Source organism: Schistocerca americana, chromosome 5 (assembly GCF_021461395.2).
Source record: "Schistocerca americana isolate TAMUIC-IGC-003095 chromosome 5, iqSchAmer2.1, whole genome shotgun sequence".
In the NCBI taxonomy this organism is placed as follows: Eukaryota; Metazoa; Arthropoda; class Insecta; order Orthoptera; family Acrididae; genus Schistocerca; species Schistocerca americana.
The window spans coordinates 581589470-581599049 of NC_060123.1; positions in this window are offsets into that span (position 1 = coordinate 581589470).

Sequence of the window (9580 nt, forward strand, 5' to 3'; positions counted from 1 at the left end):
GCGACAGGCGTGAATGGAGGGACGAATGGAGACGTGTCGTCTTCAGCGATGAGAGTCGCTTCCGCCTTGGTGCCAATGATGGTCGTATGCGTGTTTGGCGCCGTGCAGGTGAGCGCCACAATCAGGACTGCATACGACCGAGGCACACAGGGCCAACACCCGGCATCATGGTGTGGGGAGCAATCTCCTACACTGGCCGTACACCACTTGCGATCGTCGAGGGGACACTGAATAGTGCACGGTACATCCAAACCGTCATCGAGCCCATCGTTCTACTATTCCTAGACCGGCAAGGGAACTTGCTGTTCCAACAGGACAATGCACGTCCGCATGTATCCCGTGCCACCCAACGTGCTCTAGAAGGTGTAAGTCAACTACCCTGGCCAGCAAGATCTCCGGATCTGTCCCCCATTGAGCATGTTTGGGACTGGATGAAGCGTCGTCTCACGCGGTCTGCACGTCCAGCACGAACGCTGGTCCAACTGAGGCGCCAGGTGGAAATGTCATGGCAAGCCGTTCCACAGGACTACATTCAGCATCTCTACGATCGTCTCCATGGGAGAATAGCAGCCTGCATTGCTGCGAAAGGTGGATATACACTGTACTAGTGCCGACATTGTGCATGCTCTGTTGCCTGTGTCTATGTGCCTGTGGTTCTGTCAGTGTGATCATGTGATGTATCTGACCCCAGGAATGTGTCAATAAAGTTTCCCCTTCCTGGGACAATGAATTCACGGTGTTCTTATTTCAATTTCCAGGAGTGTACATCTGCGCTAATCATATTCATTCTGACCACTACCTCTGCAACTTCATCCCTGTGTTTATTTAGCGCCACTTCCTGCCGGGTGACTTGAGCTTCCACGCTGTCTAATGCCCTTTGTTTATCTGCAAGTAAGTCCTCCATTATTTCTTTGATTCGCTCATCCGGCAACACATCCCTACGTTCTGTAATACCACTCTCTATTGCACTTATTCGTACCTCCAAATTATTGGCTTTTTCTTTCACGGCGTCACATACTTGCTTCAGCGCACCCAGATTCTTCTCCCCCTCATCTAACCGATTATTAACTGCGGACAGACACTCATCGATAACTCTGTGTAGCTTCCTCATTGCCTCTTTATTTCCCTTATCCATTGCCTCCAATCTTTCCTTACTATCTTTATCCATCGCTTCCAATCTTTCCTTACTATCTTTATCCATCGCTTCCAGTCTTTCCCTACTATCTTTATCCATCGCTTCCAATCTTTCCTTATTATCCCTATCCGTCGCTTCCAATCTTTCCTTATTCTCCCTGTCTCTCTCCTTATTATCTCTATCCATCCTCTGTAAAAACTGCAGTAGCACATTGTCATTTGCTACTTTCGATGCGCTCACCTCGTTCGCCTGAGAAACCGTAGCTTTGCTAAGGGTAGCTACACTTTCACTGCATACCTGATCTAGTCCCGGCTCGCCCGCGTCGTCGGGAAAAGCAACCGATTGTGAACAAAGCCCGCAGCTTAAAGGATCACCTAGCCGTGGTCCGCTGACCAATTCAGCCCCGTCCGAGTGTTTGCTGTTCTCGCTCATTAACCCAAGGTCGACACCTACTTATTGTTCCACTGCTACGTTCACCCCAGAATCACTCTCCTCCATGGTGACTACTTTTCGACTGCGACCTAGTTACTATGGACTTTACGCAAAAAAAAATTAAAAAAAATTATACAACGATCTTCCAGCCTTGAACGATAGGGCAATTAATTAAAGAAAAAATAAAAGATCCTCATCAATCCAGAAAGAAATTGCAAACAAAGAGATTTTACTTCTTAGCGCTATCTCAATATATTCCATAAAAAAAAAATCTTAACTGCAAACCCTAACAGCAAAATCCTGGCAGGGTCGAAATTATTAGAGACACTCACATGCCTTGCTCATACTGTGGCATCAAGCAGTCAGGCCTGCAAGATGAGTAGTCTGCTAGGCGAGTGGATTCATTCTTATTTGTCGAGTAACGTGAACTCTAGTACTCACAATTAACTTACAAATTATTCTCCTGTATGAATATTACGCAACGGAAACGCACATCTGACTATTAGTAATTTACACTACTCTGACTGTTCGCTACACACTGGCAATAGCACATTTTCTTTATTTTTTATTTAACGGCTTTTATCAACACGTGGCCATCGCACTGAATATGAATGGCGCACACATTATAAATTCTGGATATCATGACAACATACAATTCGAAGGAAAAGGCCACGAATCTTATCTCTTTTCACTATCTTATTTATTCCGATAAATTCTATAACCTAAACACACAAATTCTATAGCCTACAACAATAACACATGAGAAATTCCGCCCAGTGGGCATGGCTTTACATTGGTGGTTCTCTATCTTATGGTCTTGTAATTATTTAATGCTACAGTGCACTTTCTGGATAGGATGGTGGATCTTTTGCTATATCTCACACTTAGACTCTCACAACCATCATCACGAAACTTTCCTCCAGACCGAGTGGTACAAAAGGAACATGCATAACCCACTACCTCTGAAACTACCTTGCTACTCTCCCATGCAAACCACACATACTTAAATTACATGACATACACCACACTGCAACATGGAATACAACATAAGGAATAGTCACAACATTATAATCACATCAAATTCAGCTTTCCCACTTCAATTAGTATTCATCCCAGTTCCACACGAACACCGCCCCACTTCGTAACTTTTCTTTCCTACTACGAACTCTGGACGATATATGCACGTCTTCCTGTGCAATGCAAGCCATGTGGCGTTGCTGGATAGACGGCTGACTCACCTTGCTTCTCTCTCAGAGTATTATAGTTTGAATCAAGCGTCACACAGAAACATAACACACAAAGTAATATGAACAACATATTCATCACACACGCGAGTCCTCAACTGATACCATGGATGAGTACGGCTCTTTATCCTTTGTCTCATACACAGATTGAGACTCACACAGTACTCACCACGTGGGAGTACTCATCTCTAATTTCAAGTCCTGCACACGCCATTTCTTAAATATTTCCAACTTATAGTACACACGCTAGTAATTCAGCTTAACTTAAGCACTCGGAAATATTTCAACTTATTACTACACGTGGTTTCATTGTGACCGTTGGTCACTTCTGAAGATTACTACGATCCCATTAATATTACCTGCCTGACATTTAATTCTCCCCACAAAAGTTCCTGAAATAGAGAAATTATTATTTTAAAATACTCTTAAGTATTTCACATGCATACCATGTCTCCACTCTTTTGTCCTTACGGAGCACGCCTAAGACAGGTCTTACCAACACTAGATCCAGCGGCAGAGTGCTGAAACATGGCCGTTCTTCAGGTTCTCTCGCACCTCTGCCGAAGTGGGGGAGCACCTTGCTACCATATTGGTCAGCCACATTTCAGGCGCTCAAAGCTCAGGTAAATTTCATCTCTTTGGTCCCACCAAAGGTGACCCAAGTACCGTCTCAAAGATGATCATACAGTCACATTCACTATCTGCTGTTAGCAGACGACCATACATTCATTCATTTCACAGATCTCACCAAACTGGATGTAGGGATTTATTTTGTGGGAGTGCACATGTGATCAATTAAATAAATAAATTGTCATTCTTTCCCAAACTGGTATCCGGCTTCGCTGTATTAATTGAAATTGAGTTATTATTAGAAAAAATATGTTGTTCTGACAAGAATAACGAAGAATGTTGTAACTATTTTCAACGTCGGGTGGTACAGTACTCTTTCAATGGTTTCAGAAAACATCGTTCTTGTGCAACGCAGCTAGCTCTTTATTCGCACGAAGTAATGGCCGCTATCGACAGGGGATCTTAAGTTGATTCCGTATTTCTAGATTTCCGGAAAGCTTTTAACACCGTTCCCCACAAGCGGCTTCTAATCAAGCTGCGGGCCTACGCGGTATCGTCTCAGTTGTGGGACTGGAGTCGTGATTTCCTGTCAGGAAGGTCGCAGTTCGTACTAATAGACGGAAAATCATCGAGTAAAACTGAAGTGATATCAGGTGCTCCCCAGGGAAGCGTCCTGGGACCTCTGCTGTTCCTGATCTATGTAAACGACCTGGGTGACAATCTGAGCAGTTCTCTTAGGTTGTTCGCAGATGATGCTGTACTTTACGGTCTAGTAAGGTCATCCGAAGACCAATATCAGTTGCAAAGCGATTTAGGAAAGATTGCTGTATGGTGTGGCAGGTGGCAGTTGACGGTGAATAACGAAAAGTGTGAGGTGGTCCACGTGAGTTCCAAAAGAAATGCGTTGGAATTCGATTACTCGATAAATAGTACAATTCTCAAGGCTGTCAATTCATCTAAGTACCTGGGTGTTAAAATTACGAACAACTTCAGTTGGAAAGACCACATAGATAATGTTGTGGGGAAGGCGAGCCAAAGGTTGCGTTTCATTGGCAGGACACTTAAAAGATGCAACAGGTCCACTAAAGAGACAGCTTACACTACACTCGTTCGTCCTCTGTTAGAATATTGCTGCGCAGTGTGGTATCCTTCCCAGGTGGGATTGACGGAGGACATTGAAAGGGTTCAAAAAAGGGCAGCTCGTTTTGTATTATCACGTAATAGGGGAGAGAGTGTGGCAGATATGATACGCGAGTTGGGATGGAAGTCATTAAAGCAAAGACGTTTTTCGTCGCGGCGAGATCTATGTATGAAATTTCAGTCACCAACAGTCTCTTCCGAATGCGAAAATACTTTGTTGAGCCCAATCTACATAGATAGGAATGATCATCAAAATAAAATGAGCCCAACCTACATATATAGGAGTGATCATCAAAATAAAATAAGAGAAATCAGAGCTCGAATAGAAAGGTTTAGGTGTTCGTTTTTCCCGCGCGCTATTCGGGAGTGGAAAGGTAGAGAGATAGTATGATTTTGGTTCGATGAACCCTCGGCCAAGCACTTACATGTGATTTGCAGAGTAGTCATGTAGATGTAGATGTAGATGCAGGGTGTGGATTAAGCAAGTGTCGCTAGATTTGCGAGTGTTGCAGTTTCCTGATCTAAGCAGGAGCTGTAGGTAGCACTCACAGTGCGCTGGGAGTTGTTTCATCACTTATTCTACGACATACGCTACAGAAACACAGCATATGGAAACGTTGCATCAAATATTTAAATATGGGGAAATAGAATTTTGGCTATGGCAGCAATGAAAAAATGACTGGAATGTTCATGGACTGTGACAAATAATGTGCTCTGACTGAGAACTGAGAACCAAATATATTGCCGGAAAAAGAAGATGTACACCTGGAAAAATGGTTCAAATGGCTCTGAGCACTATGGGCTTGCTGTGGTCATCAGTCCCCTAGAACTTAGAACTACTTAAACCTAACTAACCTAAGGATATCACACACATCCATGCCCGAGGCAGGATTCGAACCTGCCACCGTAGCGGTCGCGCGGTTCCGGACTACAACTGGAAAGACAACGTTTATTTTGATCCAATGGCCGGCCGGGGTGGCCGAGCGCTTATAGGCGCTGGAGTCTGGAACCGAGCGCCCGCTACGGTCGCAGTTTCGAATCCTGCCTCAGGCATGGGTGTGTGTGATGTCCTTAGGTTAGTTAGGTTTAAGTAATTGTAAGTCTAATGGCGGTATATGCCAACTGGGGGATAACAGATGTTTTGGTAATGGATTCACCAGGTAGCATTGCCGCATAGATACCAGAGCACAATCTGTATCTACCCTTTGGTAGGAACTGCTCACAGCCACAAGGCTGGGTGTCGTGCAAAACGTGTGAAGCAAGCAGGCAAATATTCGAGGAAACGCACTCATGCTTCCTACAGCCAACTGAAAGGGTTTTAAATTGGTCAAATAGTGGCCTTCCGAGTGGCGGGATAGTGCTTTCGGAGAATTGCCACACAAGTTGGACGTGCTGTCAGTTGTGCAACGATGCTGGTGTCAATGATCGCATGACCATTCTAATACCCACAGACGAGGTTCTGGACGTCCACGCAGCACACACGCCACCATGATAGTTGTATGTAGAGGCAGGCTGCAACGACAGATCGTACAGCTATGACACTGCAGTTAAGAAGGCCTGTGGGGGCCCAAATCGGCGAACCTCAAAGTTTTTATTTCTTCTCCATGGATTTTAATACCTACTCCGAACTTTTCTTCGGTTTTCTTTACTGCTTGCTCAATATACAGATTGAATAACATCGGTGATAGGCTACAACCCTGTCTCACTCCCATCCCAACCACTGCTTCCCTTTCATGCCCCTCAACTCTTATAACTGCCATCTGGTTTTTGTACAAATTGTAAATAGCCTTTCGCTCCCTGTATTTTACCCCTGCCACCTTAACAATTTGAAAGAGAGTATTCCAGTCAATATTGGAGGCCCCAGACGTATCAACACGAACTGTTGCGAACAGGTTATGAGCTGTGAGACTATAGGCATGTACACCTTTAAGCCGTCTTCCACTCACGACAGCATCGACGTGCATGGCTCAACTGTACCGTCAGGTGATCACTTGGAATTGAGCCCCATGGTCTTCAGCGATGAAAGCATTTCTTGCCTGAAAGCAAGTGATGGTCGTTTGTGTGTACATATAGGCGTGGTGAATGCTGTCTTGTAGAGCGTATTTATCAAAGACACACTGGGACCACCACTTGCCATATGGTCTGGGGCGCGACAACCTACAATTCTCGTTCACGTTTGGTGTTTCTGGAGGGTGAGATGTCCCACTCGTTTTATCCTAAAGTGGATAATTGTTATGCTCCTAAGAGGCATCGTGAGTGGCCATTGGACTGGTTCAAAACTGTGGGCGGACAATCGCGTATAGCACAGTACTCAGCAAACAACCAATGTTAACAGCTTCATCAAAATCAGAACAAGTACAACTCGAAAATAACTGTTACAAAAGGAACCACATTGTTACTCTTGTAATGTGAATACCATGAAGATGTATGCATAACTACTTGTTACCAACTTTAATATGACATTTACCAGTTTCGTGACTAAAATGGATGGGCAACAGATATAAAACTACCCAGCAAAGATTTCAGCGCTCACGTGAGCATCAAAACATATATTCGATGATAAAATACATTAAACATACAAACGTACCTTGCAATATTACTGTAACATAAAAACATGCTAAGCACTGAATATGCTTAGCCAATGTGGTAGTAAATTTTGAAAAGTGTACAATTGTTGGATATAAACTTAAACATCTCTTTGTCGTAATTTGCTTATACAGTATTAGTTTGAAGGTAGTTTTTACTAACTACTCAGACTTGATCTTTTATGCAATAGATAACGTGTATTGAAACAATTACACTTGCGAAAAGTGCAATCACTTTAGCCAGCACTTTATATCTTTGGGAGGAAAAGTCATCACACTCAAAATCTGCTCGCAAAATAGTGTGTGTAGCTTCAATATCCACCACAGTAGTACTTTCCTTAATACCACAATATTCACAGTACCTCTTGTTGTCTTGTCTGCTACACAGCTCCTATTCGTGCAGAATGTTCTTGTGATTTTAGCTGGTAAATATCAAACACTTATCTTTCGCTATTTGTTTCTGTTCCATGTATTCACCATACATTATCATGTTTTATCTGACAGTCAACCAGCTAATTTATATGAAAAGTTTTCTGCAGTAATTATACAGTTTAGGAAACGAGTACTGGTGCATTCAAAGTTTTAATGAAATAAGGAAATTGTTAAAGCCATTCGTTTTGTGTAAAAGCCAGGAAAATATGTTACTTAACTTTTACACTTCATCAGTGGGCATGGCTTTCACAAGATAGATTCCTATCTTCCTATCCCACAGTACATGATACTCTTAAATTCACAAATGAAATCATACTTGAGACTTTTACTTGGTGATGAGCACAATTTATCTCCCCGAACGAGTAATGGTAAACGAAAAATAATTTTCAGCAAGTAACAGTGGCTCCACAATTGTAGTATTTATTGCTACTAGCACTGGACATTACAATTTCCTTGCAGCTGCGTAGTACGTACAGCAAGGTAGTACACACTATTTCCAGATCGGAAAATAAATATAGCCACTTTTTGTTACTTGGAATTCTGCTGCTCAAATTACACTGTAGTGGTGTCAGCAGCCATTCTCAGCTCTTTCATCCGAGCCTTTCTTCATAAAAGTTCACTTTACCACCGAATACAGTTTTCTGTATTCACCAATATATAGCTGTAGTCGAACTGTACAAAGACAGCCCGGTTAGCCGCGTGGTCTAACGCGCTGCTTCCCGAGCGGGAAAGCGTGCCGGTCCCCGGCACGAATCCGCCGGGCAGATTAGTGTCGAGGTCCGGGATGCCGGTCTGCCAGTGATTGTTTTCAAGGCGGTTTTCCATCTGCCTCAGCGAAAGCAGGCTGGTTCCCCTTATTACGCCTCAGTTACACTATGTCGGCGATTACTGTGCAAACACAGTCTCCACGTATGAGTATACCTTAATTACTCTACCACACAAACATTTGGAGCTACACTCGTCTGGTATGAGACGTTCCCAGGAAGTGTCCACTGGTGGCCGAACCGCACAATTACTCTGGGTTCGGTGTGTGGCGGCGATGGAGTGGGTGGACTGCTGTGGCCTGTTGCGGGGTTGTGAACCACTGAGGGCCACGGCGTGACGAAGTCTCTCCGTCGTTTCTAGGTCACCGATTTAATACAAAACACAAGCCTGTCCTGTTAGACAAAAGGAGCTGTAAACTTCCTTGCCACCAATTCGTGTGCTGTGATCCCCTTCTTCTTCGTAACTTAATATTAAAGGTATGAAAAGTTACATAATGACCCAAGTTCACTTACATAATTCTTTACATGGTCACAATATATTTAAAAATAAAGAAACTGTTCTAAAAACCATATTAGACTTCAGGCAACTGATTGTTTAAACAATATCCTTTCTGGATATTCTTTTTCTTTAGGTGACAGCACCATCCAGCCGCTTTTATTCATTGTTTAGTTCTATACTTCGGTCGCTAGATGGCAGATGACTACACCAAGCGCTCACTGTCGCTTCAATAACTGCTACATTTGAGCATTCTCTGATGCCTGCCGAATGCTCGTGATAAATAATGTTACGACGCAGATTTACCCTGAACCGCCAAAGAAACTAACACGGGGTTGCGTATTCAAATGCAATGTAAACAGGCAGAATATGGCGCTGCGGTCGGCAACGCCTATATAAGACAACAGGTGTCTGATGCATTTGTTAGATCGATTGCTTCTCCTACAATGAAAAGTTATCAAGATTAAAGTAAGCTTGAACGTGTTGTTATGATCGGTGCACGAGTCATGGGGCACAGCATCTCCGAGGTAGCGATGAAGTGGGGTTTTTCCTGTATGACCATTTCGCGAGTGTACCGTGAATATCAGGAATCCGGTAAAACATCAGATCTCCGACATCGCTGCGACCGGAAAAAGATCCTGCAAGAACGGGACCAACGACGATTGAAGAGAATCTTTCGAAATGACAGAAGTGCAGCCCTTACGAACATTGCTGCAGATTTCAATGCTGGGCCACCAAGAATTGTCAGCGTGCGAATCATTCAACGAAACGTCATCGATATG